This window comes from Pleurodeles waltl, chromosome 4_2 (assembly GCF_031143425.1).
Source record: "Pleurodeles waltl isolate 20211129_DDA chromosome 4_2, aPleWal1.hap1.20221129, whole genome shotgun sequence".
Classification (NCBI taxonomy): Eukaryota; Metazoa; Chordata; class Amphibia; order Caudata; family Salamandridae; genus Pleurodeles; species Pleurodeles waltl.
The window spans coordinates 1042576611-1042596126 of NC_090443.1; positions in this window are offsets into that span (position 1 = coordinate 1042576611).

Genomic DNA, 19516 nt, shown 5'->3' on the forward strand with positions numbered 1-19516 from the left:
TAAGCACTTTGAGGACCACTACTGATTTGTTTGCTACAAAATGGGTAGATTGAGGAGGATAGGGGTGGAGTGGAGCAGAGTAGATTGAAGTGGTCTAGACTGGACTGGAGTGGTGTGGATTGGGGTGGAGTGGGGTAGACTGGAGTAGAATCAGGTAGGTTGGGGAGACTGGAGTGGAATGGGGTAAATGTGGTGCACTGGAGTGAGATAGATTAAAATGGAGTGGGGTAGATTGGGTTACATTGTATTGGAGTGGGATAGATTGGAATGAGCAGGGTTGATTGGAGCAGATTTGAGTGGGATAGATTGGGGCAGTGGTGGCTGGTGAAGCTAAAAAATGGTGAGGCGTAAAATTAAACCATAATTTTTCCATTAGTGACCAACTAAGTATAGGCTAAAAATGCATGCAGGGTATAGTTTGGAATGGGGTAGATTGGAGTGGAGTGGTGTGGATTGGAGTGGAGTGGGTTAGATTAGGGCCGAGTGGAGTGGGGGTAGATATGGGTAAACTGGGGTGGAGTGTGGTAGATTGGATTGGATGGATTGGGGTGGAGTGAAGTATATTGGAATGGAGTGGGGTAGATTAAAGTGGAGTGAGGTAGGTGGTGGTAAAGTGGAACAGGGTAGATTGGAGTGGAGTGAAGTGAAGTGGGGTAGATTGGAGTGGAGTGGGGTATATTGGCTGGATTGGAGTAAGGTTTATAAGGGTAGATTTGAGTGGGTAGATTGTGGTAGGTTGGAGTGGGATAGTGTGATGGGGTTTGGGTGCAGTATCCCTTTGTACAAGGACAATCTAGGGGTCACCACAGGGCACAGTCAGGTAGTTCCCAAGTTGTTTCATTTCTTTTCTTCTCTACTATTTTCACACACTGTATAAATGAGAAGATGACAGGTGTTACTCCACAGTCTTCTTTTCTTCCTGTATGTACTTGGACCTCCTGGGTCTTCCTGGTCCACCTCCTGAGATGAGTGCCTCGGAAAAAAGAAGAGGGACAAGGACACAGGAAAGTCTTTTCTAGGTCTACGGTTGCTTTCTCAGGGAAGTAATGGTGAGGGGACTAAGGCCCTCATTCTGACCTTGGCGGGCGGCGGAGGCCGCCCGCCAAAGTCCCGCCGTCAGATTACCGTTCCGCGGTCGAAAGACCGCGGCGGTCATTCTGACTTTCCCGCTGGGCTGGCGGGCGGTCGCCTTCAGACCGCCCGCCAGCCCAGCGGGAAAGAGGCTTCCACGATGAAGCCGGCTCGGAATCGAGCCGGCGGAGTGGAAGCTGTGCGACGGGTGCAGTTGCACCCGTCGCGTATTTCACTGTCTGCACAGCAGACAGTGAAATACATGTAGGGGCCCTCTTACGGGGGCCCCTGCATTGCCCATGCCAGTGGCATGGGCACTGCAGGGGCCCCCAGGGGCCCCGCGACCCCCCCTACCGCCATCCGGATCCCGGCGGTCCGACCGCCGGGATCTGGATGGCGGTAGGGGGGGTCGGAATCCCCGCGGCGGTGCAGCAAGCTGCGCCGCCGTGGAGGATTCAATGGGGCGGCGGTACACTGGCGGGAGCCCGCCAGTGGTGCCGGTCCGACCGCGGCTTTACCGCCGCGGTCGGAATCCCCATTGGAGCACCGCCGGCCTGTCGGCGGTGCTCCCGCGGTCCTCCGCCCTGGCGGTCAAAGACCGCCAGGGTCAGAATGACCACCTAAGGGTTTAACATGCTTTGTTCCAATATCACCTATGTAGCTGTTACTGTATTTGTGCCCCAGTTCCTTCTGTATTTAATGTCAATGCCAGGAGTAACCCTCGGGCAGGCCTCAGGGCCGGTAGAAGTTAGTGTTACTGAGCCCAATCATGCACGGGCAACATTCTGCTTTAACTAGTCTCACTTTCACCTCCACCCAACCACCCCCAGTGCTCACTTATGTGGGCCCATACCTGAGCTAGCCAAATTCCTCCAGGAACGTGGCAGGACATCCCGCTCTGTAGACTCTGTGGCCTCACTCCTCCGATCCTAGTCTTTTCCAGCTGATTCTCTCTGTCTCGCTCCCGCTGGTTCCCTCTGTTCAGCTCCTGCTACGTTTTCTTCCTCCTTCTCCTTTTCGCGTACCTTCATGACCAGCTCAGTCCTTCTATGAGCTGCTGTAACCCGGTTGGAGGGTGTGACCTGGGGAGTAGCTTGAGCGTCACTCGAGCTCTCTGTCGTTCCCAAGAGGCACCCGCTGTCAATTTCCACCGTCTCTGTCATGTGACCACCCTCATTCCCTGATGCTTCTCTTGCTGCACCATCACAGATAGATTGGAGTGAGGGTAGATTGGAGTGGAGATTGGAGTGGGGTAGATTGGAGTGGAGTGGATTGGAGTGGGCTAGATTAGGATGGAGTGGGGTAGATTGGGATAAATTGGACTGAGCTAAATTGTTGTAGGTTGAAGTGGGTGACTGGAGTGGAACTTGGAGTGAAGCAGGGTAGAGGAGAGAGGAGTGGGGATAACTGGGGTAGTTTGAAGTGGGGAAGATCAGGATAGATTGGAGTGGGATAGATTTGATTGGGGTAGATTGGAGTGGAGTTGGCGTAGGTTGGGGTGAAGTGGGGGAGATTGGGGTGAAGTGGGTAGATTGGGGAAGACTGGGCTGTAGTGGAGTAGAGTGTAGTGGAGTGGGGTACATTGAATGGAGTGTGTTAGATCAGAGTGGAATAGGTTAGATTAGAGTGGAGTGGACTAGAATGGAGTGGGTTAGATAGGGTAGATTGTGGTGGAGTGGGATTGGGGTAGGTTGGAGTGGAGTGAGGTAGAATTGGAGTTGAGTGGGGTGGAATGAAGTAGATTAGAGTGGGGTGGGGTAAATTGGATTGGGATGCATTGGAGTGGGGTAAATTAGAGTGGAGTGGGGTAGATTGGAGTAGGGAAGGTTGGACTGGAGTGGAGTGGGGTGGATCTGGGTGTGGTAGATTGTAGTGGAGTGGGATAGACTGGGTGGATTGGAGTGGAGTAATTTGGAACCTACATTTTGGTAGGTTGGAGTGGAGTGGGGTTAGATTAGAGTGGAGAGGGGTAGATTGGAGTGGGATGGATTGGAGTAGAGTGGAGATTAAGGGGGTCATTCCAACCCCGGCGGTCGGTGATAAAGCGGCGGCCAACCCGCCAACAGGCAGGCGGTCAAAAAAATGGAATTCTGACCCTGGCGGGAACCGCCAACACAGCCCGCCACTTTAACACTCCGACCGCCACAGCGGGACAAACAAACAGCGCGGCGGTCACCGCCAACAGGCAGGCGGCAGACAATGTACCGCCCACCCTATCACAACTCACCAATCCGCCACCTTTTCCGGGGCCAGAGCCCCGCCGATAAAAACACCGCGGAAACAGACTACGAACGGGAAAACGCTCACCTCTATACACTCCACGAGGAAGGAGGACAGCATGGAACCCGAATTAAACATCCTACCAGCTATTGTCTACTTGCTCATCTACCAGGAGTGCGAACGCCGGCGCAGACAACAACGGTGAGTACTGCACCTACGACACACAGGAGGGGGGAGGAGGAAAGGTTACGGGCACACACATACGCGATACACCCACCCCCCCACCCCAAATACCTACACACCAATGCAGAGCAACAAGTCAGAGTGACACCCCCCAAACCCCACGGAATAATGCAAAGACAAAATTAAAATGATCCTTAAACTTTAAGTATATTATAGCTCAATTGAAGTTATGGGAAATATGCAATATGAAATATACATATTAAAGAATTAACATAGTGAAAAATATATACATAGACAATAAGTCCTGCACATTTTGGCAAAGTTCCATAGTCCGTGGGCCAATGTGCACAAACACATGGGCAAAGCCCACACACGAGACCAGATACCATTGGAGAGAACACTGCTGGGGCATCAGATGATAAAACTACAGGCACCTCAGGGGGAAGGGAAGGGGGGGGCACCTCAGCCACATGAGTCCACGACGCCAGATCCACGAGGGGCCTCCATGCCCACTGTACCATCCTGGGGAGTGTAAAGCCACAGTCTCTCAAGTCTCTACAGTGGGTGGCTTGCCCACTGTTCCATTCTGGGGAGTGCAAAGCCACAGTCTCTCAAGTCTCACAAGTGGGTGGCTTGCCCACTGTTCCATTCTGGGGAGTGCAAAGCCACAGTCTCTCAAGTCTCACAAGTGGGTGGCTTGCCCACTGTTCCATCCTGGGGAGTGCAAAGCCACAGTCTCTCAAGTCTCATAAGTGGGTGGCTTGCCCACTGTTCCATTCTGGGGAGTGCAAAGCCACAGTCCATCAGATGGATTACCAACTCCACTGGTAATGGAGGAGGCATGGTGGCCACAGTGCTTCGTGAAGCCCTGCTCGACACAGAACCGGCACTGCCAATGGGCCAGTGGTGCTTGAGACGGCGGTGCCCAGCGGAGCGGTGCTTGAGACGGCGGAGCGGAGCGGTGCTTGAGATGAAGGGCCCAGCGGAGCGGTGCTTGAGATGAAGGGCCCAGCGGAGCGGTGCTTGACAGGAAGGGCCCAGTGGAGCGGTGCTTGAGATGAAGGGCCCAGCGGAGCGGTGCTTGACAGGAAGGGCCCAGCGGAGCGGTGCTTGAGATGAAGGGCCCAGCGGAGCAGTGCTTGAGATGAAGGGCCCAGCGGAGCGGTGCTTGAGATGAAGGGCCCAGCGGAGCGGTGCTTGACAGGAAGGGCCCAGCGGAGCGGTGCTTGACAGGAAGGGCCCAGCGGAGCGGTGCTTGAGATGAAGGGCCCAGCGGAGCGGAGCTTGACATGAAGGGCCCAGCGGAGCGGTGCTTGAGATGAAGGGCCCAGCGGAGCGGTGCTTGAGATGAAGGGCCCAGCGGAGCGGTGCTTGACAGGAGGGGCCCAGCGGAGCGGTGCTTGACAGGAGGGGCCCAGCGGAGCGGTGCTTGAGATGAAGGGCCCAGCGGAGCGGTGCTTGAGATGAAGGGCCCAGCGGAGCGGTGCCTGACAGGAAGGGCCCAGCGGAGCGGTGCTTGACAGGAAGGGCCCAGCGGAGCAGTGCTTGACAGGAAGGGCCCAGCGGAGCGGAGCGGTGCTTGAGATGAAGGGCCCAGCGGAGCAGTGCTTGACAGGAAGGGCCCAGCGGAGCGGTGCTTGAGATGAAGGGCCCAGCGGAGCGGTGCTTGAGATGAAGGGCCCAGCGGAGCGGTGCTTGACAGGAAGGGCCCAGCGGAGCGGTGCTTGACAGGAAGGGCCCAGCGGAGCGGTGTTTGAGACGGCGGCCCCTGTTCAGCGGTGCTTGTCTTGGCGGGGCCCTGTTCAGCGGTGCTTGTCTTGGCGGGGCCCTGTTCAGCGGTGCTTGTCTTGGCGGGGCCCTGTTCAGCAGTGCTTGTCACGGCGGGGCCCTGTTCAGCAGTGCTTGTCATGGCGGGCCCTGTTCAGCGGTGCTTGTCACGGCGGGGCCCTGTTCAGCAGTGCTTGTCACGGCGGGGCCCTGTTCAGCGGTGCTTGTCACGGCGGGGCCCTGTTCAGCGGTGCTTGTCACGGCGGGGCCCTGTTCAGCGGTGCTTGTCCTGTGTTTCTAGGGAACCAGACCTGGCCAATACTTCCCGCTCAGTCGCCATCCGACCTTTCGGTTGCGGGGCCCTCCTGTGATGGAGTCCTGGGCCCGTGGGTGTCGTCCGTCACACCCGGAATAGGGCTGGTGGGGCCCTCCTGGTCAGCTCGCCTGCTGCCTGACTTGTCCGCCCTGCTGCCCTTGCCCTCCTTCGCTGAAGCTCTGTGGCCCTTGCCTCCCTTTGTTGATGTGGCAGGTGACGGGGCAAGGCTACTGTCCTTGGTGGCAGCCGTCTCAGGCTTGTCGCGCCGGCCCTTCGTTTTTTTGGTCCTCTTCCCAGGGGGTGGGCTGGCTGTCCCCTTGCTGCTGGCCGATGTTCCTGCCCTAGGAGCTGGTGGACTCCAATAGCCCTGAACTATGGTCCTAGTAGATGCAGGGCTTGTGGTGGCTGAGGTGCTGTTTGTACTCTTACCAGATGGAGGGGGTGGGTCAGGTGATGCAAAGAGGTTAATTTTGGAGAGGAAAAGTTTCTTAGGAGCAATGGGAAGGGTAGGTGCAGTGGGTATGGGAGTGGAGGAAGAGGATGTGGTTGTAGGAGAGTCAAGTGTGCTGGCTTTGGGAGCAGATGCTTGTGACGGAGGCTGTCGTGAGGTGGATGGCTGTTGGGTGGGTGGCTGCCTGCGTTTGTGTGGTTTGGAAGAGGGGGTGACAGACACACTGGGAGAGGACACAGGGGACGTGTAAATGGCAGTGGGGGTGGTGACTGCACGTGTGCGGACTGTACTGGAGGGTGTGCTGGTGATGGAAGTACTGGATGATGGTGGTGTGCATGCAGGTGTGAGTGGAGACGTCACAGGGAGGGAGGAGGGAGACGAGGAGGTGGGGGACACAGAGGTGGTAGTGACTGTTGGCATGTCTGCATCTGGATGTTGCTTGGGTGAATGCTTGTGTGATCTGTGGTGCTTATGTCTGGATGAGCTGCCCTTGGGTGTTGAGGTGTGTGCAGGCTGGTCTGATGGTGTGGATGGGATAGGCAGAGGAACAGGAGACTGGGACTGGGTGGAGGGAGTTTGAAGAGGGAGGCTGGAGACAGGGACAATGGCTGCCGTCAGTGCTGAGGCCAGAGCGTTGAACGATCGCTGATGGGCAGCCTGACCCGAATTAATGCCCTCCAGGTATGCATTGCTCCGATGCACCTCCCTTTCTACACCCTGGATGGCATTCAAAAGGGTAGACTGCCCAACAATGAGCGTCCTCAGGAGGTCTATGATCTCCGCACTGAGGGCAGCAGGGGTAACTGGGGCAGGGCCTGAGGTGCCTGGGGTGAAGGAGATGGCCGGCTTCCTGGCCGAGCGGGCACGGGGCGAACGCTGAGGGGCTGCTGGGAGGGCGGAGCTGGTGCGCTGGGTGGCGGCTGCACCTGTTGTGGCGGTGGGCACGGATGTTGCCGCCACCGCAAGGGAGCTCCCTTCCGAGGACGTGTCGGTGTCGCTGACGTCTCCACGGGTCCCCGTTGTGGAGCTCCCCTCGCCCTCCGTCTCACTGGTGTACTCGGAGTCGGTTGCATGGCCCTCCGGGGCCATGTGAGATGCAGCTCCCTCGTGCGCCGATGCCACTTCTCCTCCGCCTGATGATGCTAATGCACACATGAACAGGAAGACAAAGAAAATGGGGGGGGGGGAGAAATGAAGACAGGTTGAGTGCATGCATTGGCAACACCGTTGTCGGAGAGGACAGACACAGAAGCCCCCAGCACTAGGCCGCGCAATCGGGGTACACTACTCAGTTATTGTGACTAGGCCTACAGGTCTATGGACGACAAATGCACACATAGGTGAGGCCGGACCATGGATAGCTGTACTTGGCACCCTACAGAGGTGGGGGGCGGGGGCACAGGGCCATGTCTAACGGAGGGGCCTAGCCTACAGAAAGCACCCTGGCCTAGAGATAGCCACAGCCCTCCTCCCCCACCCAGACACCTCCACCGCGCAAAGATAGCAGAATGTGCTGATACTCACCCCCTTGTGTCTGCTGTGATGTCCTCACGCGCCCATCCAAATCGGGGTAGGCCACCGCCAGGATCCGGAACATCAGGGGGGTCAATAGGCAGCTGGCACCCCTCCTACGTTGGGAGGCCATCCCCAGCAGAGCCTTGGCGGTCTTTCTGGTCCCGCGGCAGGATGTCCTCCCACCTCTTTCGGCAGTGGGTGCCCCGTCTGTTGTGGACCCCCAGGTCCCGGATGTCCTTGGCGATGGCACGCCAAATTTCGATCTTCTGATGGGCGCTGACCTATGTGACATGTACAGGGTGGGAAAGGAAATATCATCACTTTTCTGCATGGTCAATGTGAGTGGCCCCCCCTCACCAACCTTGCCATGTGGCACATGCTCTCATCTCTCGTGCGTTGCACTCCTCATTCGCTCACCTCCCCACCATCTTACATCCACCCCACTCAACACAGGCATAGCCCATACAACGTGCACCCTGTGTACTAACCTGTTGGTCTGGAGGACCGTAGAGTAGCGCATACTGGGGGAGGATCCCATCAACAAGTTTCTCCAATTCTTCAGAAGTGAAGGCAGGGGCCCTTTCCCCAGCAGCCATTGTATCTTCCAGACCGAGGTCACAGCAGCACTTGCAGTATAGGTCCTCTCCTGTGGATGATCAGGTCTCGAGTGATTAATCTGATAGAAAAACGCGAGCGCCGGCGCACATCGTCATTGGCTCCTGAAACCTATAGGGTGCAATGTTAACCAATGCGGCTTTGCACCGCGGTCTTCGACCGCCTACCGCCACGGTGTGCCACGCCAGAGCATTGACCTCACATCCCATTGTCACACTTCACAGGTCAGGCAGCCGCCATTTCAAGGGCCCACATGGCATAATTTCTACTGCGTCACACAGGCCTAGGCCTTGCATTGCCACTCATGCAAGCCTTTCAATGCATAGCGAATCGTGTTCTGTGCAAGCTGTGGTTACGTACCTGTGGGTTGCTTGACTCTGTGCTCCATGTTGTCCTTCCTAGGCACCGTCCGCTGGGACTTGCGAGGAGACGGATGAATCCTCCCGTGTACCGACCGCTGGTGGACCTGTCGACAATGGAAGAACGACATATCATACTTATATACAGGCTTGACAGAGCCACTATACATGAACTGTGTGCCCAGCTGGAGCCAGACCTGATGTCCCCCATCCGCCAACCCACAGGGATTCCCCCTCTGGTGCAGGTTCTGTCAGTACTCCATTTTTTGGCAAGTGGGTCTTTTCAGACAACAGTGGCCATGTCCTCAGGGATGTCTCAGCCTATGTTTTCTAAGGTTTTGTCCAGAGTGTTGTCTGCCCTGATGAAATACATGCGGAGCTACATTGTGTTCCCTGAGGTGGGCGATTTGGCTACAGTGAAGGGTGATTTCTATGCCCTTGGACATATTCCCAACATCATTGGTGCCATTGATGGGACCCATGTGGCTTTGGTTCCCCCCAAAGAAAGTGAGCAGGTGTACAGAAACAGAAAAAGTTATCATTCGATGAATGTCCAGGTGGTCTGTTTGGCTGACCAGTACATCTCCCATGTAAATGCCAAGTTCCCTGGGTCTGTGCATGACGCGTACATCATGCGAAATAGCAGCATCCCTTATGTGATGGAACAGCTACAGAGACACCGTGTGTGGCTAATAGGTGACTCTGGTTACCCCAACCTGTCGTGGCTACTGACCCCAGTGAGGAATACCCGGACCAGGGCAGAGGAACGGTACAATGAGGCCCATGGGCGAACTAGGAGGATCATAGAAAGGACCTTCGGGCTCCTGAAGGCCAGGTTTAGGTGCCTGCATATGACAGGTGGATCCCTAATGTACTCACCAAAGAAGGTGTGCCATATCATCGTGGCCTGCTGTATGCTTCACAATCTTGCTTTGCGACGCCAGGTGCCTTTTCTGCAGGAGGATGGTCCAGATGGTGGTGTTGTAGCAGCTGTGGAGCCTGTGGAGAGTGAAGAGGAGGAAGACGACGGGGACGAAACGGACAACACATCACCCCCACAAGCCACCCTCACAAAAGCCCCCACAAGGGAATGCCTGCACTTGGGTACACGGCCACCCACCCATCACACGAAATGCCACACACAGAAGCAATAACCATACCCTTATACCCCTGCAGGACCCGAACGGCACCACACCGCCACAGAGGGTACAGAGATGTCCATCCCACCCCCAGAAGAGGCCCCCAGCGATGACAGCAGCTCTGTCTCCCTGGACCCAGATGAGGGAGAGAAACATCCTGGTCTGTGTACCTAGACAGAGTTGAGAATAAAGAAGCTTTAAAACACTTTTTGGAGTGGCATCTTTACTACAAAATGGCGACGAGTTCAACTCTGTCATAACAACTTTTGCATGCAGCTGCCGAGCTGGAAATCGAGGGCTGGGAGAAGATATTAAGGAAATATATCATCAGGAACAAAAGTAATCGCACTGGCGATTCAAACTCGTATTATATTGATGTACATATAGTGAATGTTAATTTTGGCAAATTTAAGGTGAATGCTTACCAAAAAAATATTAAGTGTGAAGTGCAAGTGATGTTACTGAAATCCTTGGAGTAATGAGAAGGAAGAAGACGGATTTGCGCAAGTTATTTGAGATATTGGCTGAGCGCCATCAACTATACCTTGAATGCCGATTGTTTCACATTGCCATGAAAGGTATCATTTGACAGTACGTATGGGGAATGCTGTGATCAGGTTAATCCGGCTCGTTCAACTGGTCATCAGATCACGAACGTGGTGATCTAATTGTCAGCATGGGGTGTGGTGGTGATGGCCGGGTGCTCAATAAAGGGTGGGGGTGTTCCCCTTACGGAATAGGTAGTCTCATACACATTATAGTGTCATCCTTCATCATTTGACCACCTATCTGCACCCAGGTAAGATTTTACCACCTGGGCGGACTCAACCTCGTTGTTAAAAGAACTCTAAGGGAGTGCTGAAATTAATCTTTCTGGATAAAGTGGGGATCCAGTTGAGTGGCAATATAGCTAAAATTACCTAACAAATCACAGGTGTATCTTATTCCTTTAATGATGGTGTTTGTTGGTAAGTTTAAAAACAATTGGGACATTCTTGAATATAATGGTTCAAGGTGTCGTCTAAATCTATATGGCCAACATGTTTGTGCCCTCTCCTATAGCCAAACTAGTCTGGGGCATTCGTCAGGGCCTAGGATCCCTCCTATGTATGGGGGTGGCTGGCTAAGCTAAAAAGTGAGCAGATACGTTGAAATGCACACTGGGCCTACCTGATTGAAAATTCAGTTAAGGAAGGCCACACATGAAGTGGCAAGAGTGGAAGGATTATTTCACAAATTACATGCACACTATAGATAATGAATCACTCACACCTGAAACAAAAAAAGGATTTTGTTACATTCATTGGGGCCTGAAGGTATTAGACAATGTAACAAAACCGAACAGAAACAAAGAAGCCCTGAGGAAAACGATGTTTATGAAAATGCTTTATATGACTTAGAAAAATATTATGGCCCAACTGTGTGCATCTCCGTTGATAGATGTAAGTTTTTCCTTCAGAAGCAAGAGCAAAAAGAAACAATAGATGATTATTTATCTGCATTAAAATAAAATGGCTATTCCGTGCAGATTTGGTCAATTACAGGAAGAATTACTCAGGGACCAAATCATTATGCATACGAATGATAAAAAGATTCAGGAAAGACTGTGGGCCAGTGAGGATGCTACGTTGAAAGAGGTGGTGGCTGTTGTGAGGAAGGCAGAAATAGCGAGCAGGTGTGCTAAAGCAGAATTGGAGGAGAGCAAAGAAAACAAGGAGATTTGTGTTGTAAGTGGCAAGAAAAATAATAAGACAAACAAAAACTACTCAGACAAGAAAAAGGCTTCAGAGAATAAGAATTCTAACATAACTGATTCTTATACAAGAGGTATGAGTAAGGAGAGTACATTAACTTGTTACAGATGTTGTAGTCGGGAGCTTCTAGAAAACAGTAAAAAATGTAGAGCAGGAGACCAAAAATGTTCTGTATGCGGTTAATTGGTCACTTTGCGAGAACATGTAGAAGAAGGGACAGGAAAGATACAGTCAAATGTGTATCAGAATCGTAAAGTGAGACTACATCTAAGGAAGAACAGTCTGGAGGGGATGACAGCATTCTGGTTGCGAATAGGGAAGTGTTGGAAGTTGACACCAAAAGTAAGCCCAAATGTGAAGTAGTGGTAGCAGGCATTCCGTTATATTGGTAGCAGATTCAGGATCGCCTTTAACAATTATAAATTTGTACATGTCGACAAATAAGTTTGAAGGTGTATTGGAAAATATTTAAAATACACGGATATACACCCTGAAAGCTTCACGTGGGAGCTATACGCATGGTAGCTTATAGAGAAGTGTCATTCAAATTTAAAGGTAGGGAGGCAATTTGAAAGATGTATGTGGCAGAATATGGCCCCTGTGTATTGGGGTGGAGAGCGCACAGAGGTTTAGACATCATTCTAAATCCAAACAGTGAGGAGCAAGTGTTACTAATAGATGAGACTGACAAAGTGAGAATAAAGATGTGCAAAGAATTTCCATAAGTGTTCTCTGGGAAAATTGTAACATTAAAAGGATTTAAACATCGTACTGTGGTCAAGGAGAATACAGTACCAGTAAACTACAAGGAGAGAAATGTGCCAGTGGTGGTCAGAAAAGAAATGGAGATGGAGTTATTGAAGTTGAAGTGTTCAGAGATTATTGGGTGCATTAAATCTTTGGATTGAATGTCTCCAGTTGTAGTTGCTCGAAAGACTAATAGCAAAATGTGTTTATGCATTAGCCTTAGGGGTATGAGCAAACAAATACAGATTGAAAAATATCCTTTGCCAAAAAATAATGAATTGCTATCAAAAACAAAAACATGAAGTGGTTTTTCGACAGTGGACTTGGCTTCTACATACACCAAGTGCAATTACATAAGAAAAGCAGAAACATTACAGTGTTTGTAACAGCTTCTTGGAGTTTCCAGTTTATTAGAATGCTGTTTGGTGTGGCATCTGCCGCATCAGGGTTTCAGAGGTTAGCGGGAGAGATTTTGAATGGAGTTAAGTAGGTGTTGTATTTTCAGGATGATGTTCTAATAATGGGAAGAAATAGACAAGAGCATGATGAGAGGTTGAGATGTGTATTAAAAAGGTTATAGTCTAAAGGTTTAACTGCTGAGTATGTGAAATGTAAATTTGCAAGAGACAGGGTAACTTATCTGGGGCATTTAATTAGTGGTGATGGTATTTCACCTACAAACGAATCAGTAAAAGCAATGAGAGAAGCTCCATCACCATCCAATAAGGAGGTAGTGTGATCATTCTTGGGGATGGCGGAGTACTACTCCAAATTTGTAAGGAATTTTTCAGAAAAGACATGCACTTTAAGACAATTGTTGAAGTGCATGAATACGTTTGTGTGGGATGAGAATGTGAGAAGCAGTTCGAGAATATACAAAAGAATTGTGTACAACAACACCTATAAACAGATTTGATCCAGCTCTGAGTGGCATAACAACTGTGGAAGCAAGCAAAAAAGGTAGGGTGCTGTGCTGACTCAAAAAGATGAACAGAAAAAAGAATGGGCGATTGGTGTTGCATTGCAAAGTCTAACAGCTGAGAAAGCATATTTAGTTATTGAGAGAAAAACATTGGTGTGTATATGGAGCATGGAACATTTCAGATCTTTTGTATGGGGCTCAGAGTTCCTTGTAAGGACAGACCGCAAACCTTTTGTAAAATTGTTTACTACTGAAGATTTTTTGTAAAGCATCTGCAAGAATTGTACGATTTTCTATGAGGATACAGGATTTCAATTACCAGATACACTATGACCCTCATTATGTCATTGGCAGTCAAAAACGCCTACTGCTGCGGCGACGGCTGCCAAAAGACCGTCGCCATGGCTACCAGCCATCCACCCTATTATGACCACAGCCGGAATTCCGCCAGAAGGATGGCGGAAATCTGGCAGTGGCCATGTCGGCGGATGGCGGTAAGGTGGCGCTGCTGCTACCAGCAGCGCCACGCCACTAGACCGCCGCCAGCCGTATTATGACCCATAATATGGGCTGGCAGTGTTCTGCTGGTGGACGCTCCTGGTGGCAGCAGCGCCCCATCCCGTCTCCTGCCGGGACATGTAAGGCACCCCTAAGGTAGGCCCTAGGTAACCCTATGGGCAGGGTGTAGTGTGTGTTAAAGGTTAGACATGTACTGATGTGTTATACATGTCCTAACAGTGAAATACTGCCAAATTCAGTTTTCATTGTTGCAAGGCCTATCTCTCTCATAGGTTAACATGGGGGCTGCCTTTAAATAACCTTAAAGTGCAGTTTCCCTTTGGAAGCAGGTAGAGGTTTTGAGTTTAGTGTCTCTAAACTCAAAATGTAAAAATACATCTTTTAGTGAAGGTGGTTTTTAGATTGTCAGTTTGAAAATGCCACTTTTAGAAAGTAGGTATTTTCTTGCTTAAACCATTCTGTGACTCTGCCTGCTTGCTTATTCCCTGTGTGAGACAGACTGACAGTTGAGCTGTTTTTGAATCCCCTCTAGACAGTAACACAAAGGGAGCTGGGGTGTAGCCTACTGTCAGAAGATTACCCATTAAATCAAACTTCCACAGGAGCAGATGCCTTTTACCCAACTCCCTCCAACATATGAGTGCTCAGACTTTAACTGATTATCTGAACCCTGCATCCGCTAGGGCAAAAGTGGAATGAGAACAGAAAAAGAGAGACTGCCTCCAGATCCAGTTAAAGCCTGTGTTTCCCACTTGAAGATAGGATATTCAGTGTGTGTCTCTGAAAACCTGCTCCTTTCTTCTTATTGGGATTTCTTTAAAAGAAGGACCTGCAGTCGGAGATAAGAGCATAGATAAGTGCATTCCTACTGCGGATTCAACTGTTCAGCCATTCACATTCACCCAATTCTATTGTTCTCCTAACCTGGATCTTTTGAGAGACTAGCCTCTCTCTAAGAGAACAATGTTAACTTAATATCTTCTTTTCTCCAGGAGTCAGAGGTTTCCAAGGTTCTCTGAAGAACAGTTCAAAAGTTCACACAAATGCAAACTACTAATGTATTTTACAGGAAATGAAAACTCAAGGTTCTGTTTTCTCAATAACAGTCTCTAGGAATTAGTCTGAGCACTGAGGTTTGTCTCTAAGACTGACAAGTCTGCAAAGCAAAGAGTTCTTGAGTATATATGTACATATATATATATTGGCAAATCTGGAAATCATACAAAAGGATTCCTTACTGCAGTTGCTTGAAGTTCTGTTTAGCCAAAACGAATTCTCCTCAGAAAGCCGATAGCCAGTTGTTGGAAGAAGGTAAAAATTCAGCTTCTTCAAAAGGGAAAAAGTAGCTGGTGTACACACTGTAACAAGAAAAATAATTAATTACTCAAAACTGGAAGAATTCTCTATGAAACAAAGCGCCTCAGGAACACTGCTCATTCTCCTCAGGATGACAGTTGAACTGCAGGGCTCCCGGAGAGAAACAGCTGGAGGGAAGCTTCAGCACGAGACTAAGGTAGAAACACTAGAGCGCTGACCTCACAAGGATTTGCGGCCACCTTCTTGAGTGGCAGTTAAACCTAAAGAAGCTTGTTCTAAGAACAACCTCCACAAAAGCCACCAGGAGTGAAGACGCGGCTGCAACCAACGTGGGTACAAGGAAAAGGGGAATCGTTTTTGCTAAGGGAAGAACTTAACAATGCTGGCAATAGTTTTCCTGACACCTACATATCCTGATGAGCCATCTGAGCTGAAGTGGAGGGAGGAGTGGTCTCTTACACCTGAAAGTGCTCTGCCTGCCCTCACACAATGCAGTCTCCAGCCCCCTGGTGTGTGTGTGTGGGGCCAGGCCTGGGCGAGGCAGGATCCTGTGAACAACAGTGACTTTCCTTTGAAGTTTGCCTACTTCAAAGGCAGAATGGGGTGTAAGTAGTGGACCACAAACCCCAGATTTTCAGATAACTTCTGGACCTAAGAGGTTCCTCTGCCAAGGAGAAGAGCTGAAGAGCTGGAGGAGGAGTACTGCCCCTTTGACTGTGACTGTGCTTTCCTGGGTTGGCTTGCAGTTGCTTCTTCTGTCTTTAAGAGGACAAAGACTGGACTTTGTGGTATATTCCTGCTTGTGAAGAATCTCCAAGGGCTTGAACTGAGCTTGCCTTCTGTTTTGAAGTCTCAGGACCATCAAATACCTCCTCTGTTAGCACCTGGGCTCTCTGCTGAGATTCCTGCCCTGCCAAGTGGTGCCCTATCCAGTCCCTGGGCCCTTGAAAGGTGAAGCTGGTAGAAAAAGGATGGAAATCCACGCACAGGAAGCCGTGCGGGGGAAATTTTGATGCACCACCTGCAATGCTGCTGAAAAACGACGCATCACCCGCTTCACGGTTGAAATCGATGCTCCACCTTCATCGCGGCTGGGAGACTGACGCATTGCGGCTGGAGAAACGACGCAACACCCACTTGTGGCTGCTGATAACAACACAAACCCCACACAGCGCAGTTTTTAAAGACTGTGCAACTGTATTTCTCACGCATCATTGCTGGGCGTCAAAGTCATGATGAACCTGCCCGGATCAGAGATACCCTGTCTGGAAATCGACACATCGCTCTCTTGCGGGGGAGAAAAACAACTCATCGCCTACCCGACCGGAGAAGAAATAACACATGATCTCACTTGCGTGAAAGGAATCGGTGCATTGCGTACTGTTCTGACGCATGCTTGCCTGTGTGACTTTATTTTTTACGCAAACCAGGTACTTAGTGTAAAATCAACATTTCCATGGTTTCCTATGGAGTAAGACTTTTTTCTTTGAAAATTCATATCTTGATTTGTGTATGTTGGATTTTTGTCATTTTGGTCTTGTTTGATTTAGATAAATATTGCCTATTTTTCTAAACAGGTGTGGTGTCCATTTCATTGTGTTTTAATTGTATTACTGTGTGTGTTGGTACAAATACTTTACACATTGCCTTTGAGATAAGCCTGATTGCTTGTGCCAAGCTACCAAGGGGGTGAGCAGGGGTTATCTTAAATGTGTATCTCCATTGCAGCTGAAGAATCTGAGACCCTACTTGTTTAGGACTCACTTCCAGGTTAAGACAGACAGATTCTGCTTGTGAATTTCCTGTCTGGGCCAGACTGACAGTTGGGCTGTTTGTGAATCTCCTCTAGACAGTGACACAAAGGGAGCTGGGGTGTAACCTGCATATCCTGAAGAGCCATCTGAGCTAGAGTAGAGGGAGGGATGGTCACTTACACCTGAATGGGCTGTGCCTGCCCTCAAACAATGCAGTCTCCAACCCCCTCGTGTGTGTCTGGGACCAGGCCTGGGCAAGGCAGAATCCTGAGAACAACAGAGACTTTCCTTTGAAGTTTGCCTACTTCAAAGGCAGAAAAGGATATAAGTAGTGGACCCAAAACTCCAGATTTTCGGATCACTTCTGGAATGAAGAGGAACCTCTGCCAAGGAGAAGAGCTGAAGAGCTGGAGGAGGAGTACTGCCCCTTTGCCTGTGACTGTGCTTTGTTGGGCTATCCTGCAGTTGCTGCTTCTGCCTGAAAGAGGACAAAGACTGGACTTAGTGGTATATTCCTGCTTGTGAAGAATCTCCAAGGGCTTGAACTGAGCTTGCCTCCTGTTTTGAAGTCTGGGGACCATCAAAGATTTCCTCTGCCAGCACCTGGATTTTCTGCTGAGACTCCTGTCCTACCAAGTGGTGCCCTATCCAGTCCCTGGGCCCTTAAAAGGTGTACCTGGTAGATAAAGGATGGAAATCCACGCACATGAAGCCATGTGGGGAAATTTTTGATGTGCCACCTGCAGCCCTGCTGAAAAAAGACGCCCCACCCGCTTCGCGGCTGAAATCAACTCTCCATCTGCATCGCGGCTGGGAGATCGACACATTGCGGCTGGAGAAATGACGCAACACCTGCTTGCGGCTGCTGATAATGACACAAACCCCACACAGTGCGGTTTTCCAACACTGTGCAACCGGATTTCTCACGCGTCATTGCTGGGGGTCAAAGTCATTGTGAACCTGCGTGGATCCGAGGTGCCCTATCCGGAAATTACCGTATCACTCTCTTGCAGGGGAGAAAAGCAATGCATCACCTACCTGACTGGAGAAGAAATGACGCACGGCCTCACTTGCGAGTACGGAATTGATGCATCGTGGACTATTTTGATGCATGCTCGCCTGTGCTGCTTTATTTTTGATGCAAAACAGGTACTTTGTGTAAAATCAACGTTTCCATTGTTTCCTATGGAGTAGGACTCTTTTTTCTTTGAAAATTCATATCTTGACTTGTGTATGTTGGATTTTTGTTGTTTTGGTCTTGTTTGATTTAGATAAATATTGCCTATTTTCCTAAACTGGTGCGATGTCCATTTTGTAGTGTTTTCACTTTATTACTGTGTGTGTTGGTACAAATACTTTACACATTGCCTTTGAGATAAGCCTGACTGCCTGTGCCAAGCTACCAAGGGGGTGAGCATGGGTTATCTAAGTGTGTATCTCCATTGCCCTGACTAGAGTGAGGGTCCCTGCTTGGACAGAGTGCAAACTGACTGCTAACCAGAGATCCTATTTCTAACAGTGTCTATGAGCGATGTGTGGTATTCCCGACTGAAGAAGATTAAGTCTTGGCAGCATCATTTAAAAACTGTAAGTGTCTCCAAATATCAGAGAGCTGTGTGTAATTTCAGGTGAGCGATCGCTGACCGGGGTGGAGGACTTGACTCACTTTGCAGAAAATGTTGTTAAAGTTGTAAACATCAAGGTGTTTGTTATTGTGATATTCAGTATTTAAGTACTATGTCATGTTATACAATTTTTGTGCAGGGTTATGAAATGTGTGTTGCCAGAATACTTTTGCTTAAGCATGCATGTGTGTGCAGTCGTGTGTATAGTAGAGAAGTGAGTAGGCCCTGATTTTGCAGGAAATAATTGTTAATGTTGTTACGGCCATACTGAGTTGAATTTTATAAATGCCATATTGAAATTCCACATGCAGGAGGGGATGCGAGTGTGTGCAGTGTTCTTGTATAAATAAGGATGAATGAGGGTGAGAGTTATTTGTCGACTTCAATGTAGTATCTAGTGGTGCAAGGATGAGCGAGGGTTGGAAGGTACTAGGGGTGGGCGAAGAATTCCGCTCCGCCGGTGGAGTTTGCTGAGTTTTCTCCACTCCCCGTGGAGTTCCGAAAAACTCTACGAAGTGATGCGGAGCAGAGTTTTTTCCCTCACTTGCCAACATTAAGTTGCTGAGCGAGACAAATCGCTAAATTCGCAAGCGCAAGTGAGATTTCTGAACGTGAGCGGTCGGGATAGGCCATGACTGCTTCTGATGAGAAGGCTGCCGCTCGTTTTGAGGAAGCTGCCGCTCAAATAAACAATCTACTCGAGCGGCAGAAAGAAAATAGCACCCTTAGGTGCTCTGCGTGATGCCATTCATGCTGATTTTACAGTGCAGGAGAAACTCCTGGCACTGAAAATCAGTGCAAACTGCGTGACTTACCCAAACTGCGCTGCTCGCAGAACTTCACGCAGTGGAGTTTTTTGGGCATTCTGTGGAGTTCTGCATAGCAGAACTCCACGAACTCAGCCCAGGCCTAGAAGTTACTCTTTGCCTACTGTAGTTATGTGTGAGTGTGGTTGAAATACGCCTTTTATTAATTGCTACCCTAGTACAAAGGGTTGAAAGATACCTGTCTTGCTACGTGTGATTGGGGGTTGTTTCTAAGTTTAGGTAGTGTCCTGTGGCAAGAATGAGCGAGGGCTGAAAGATACTCTTTGCCTACTGTTTGAGTGAGGGGTGAAATATACCCGTTTTGTTATTAGTGTATGTGGGTTGAGAGAGACCCATTTCCAAATATGTGTAGTGCCCTGTTCATGACGAGCGAGGGTTGGAAGATACTCTTTGCCTACTGTTTGAGTGAGGGGTG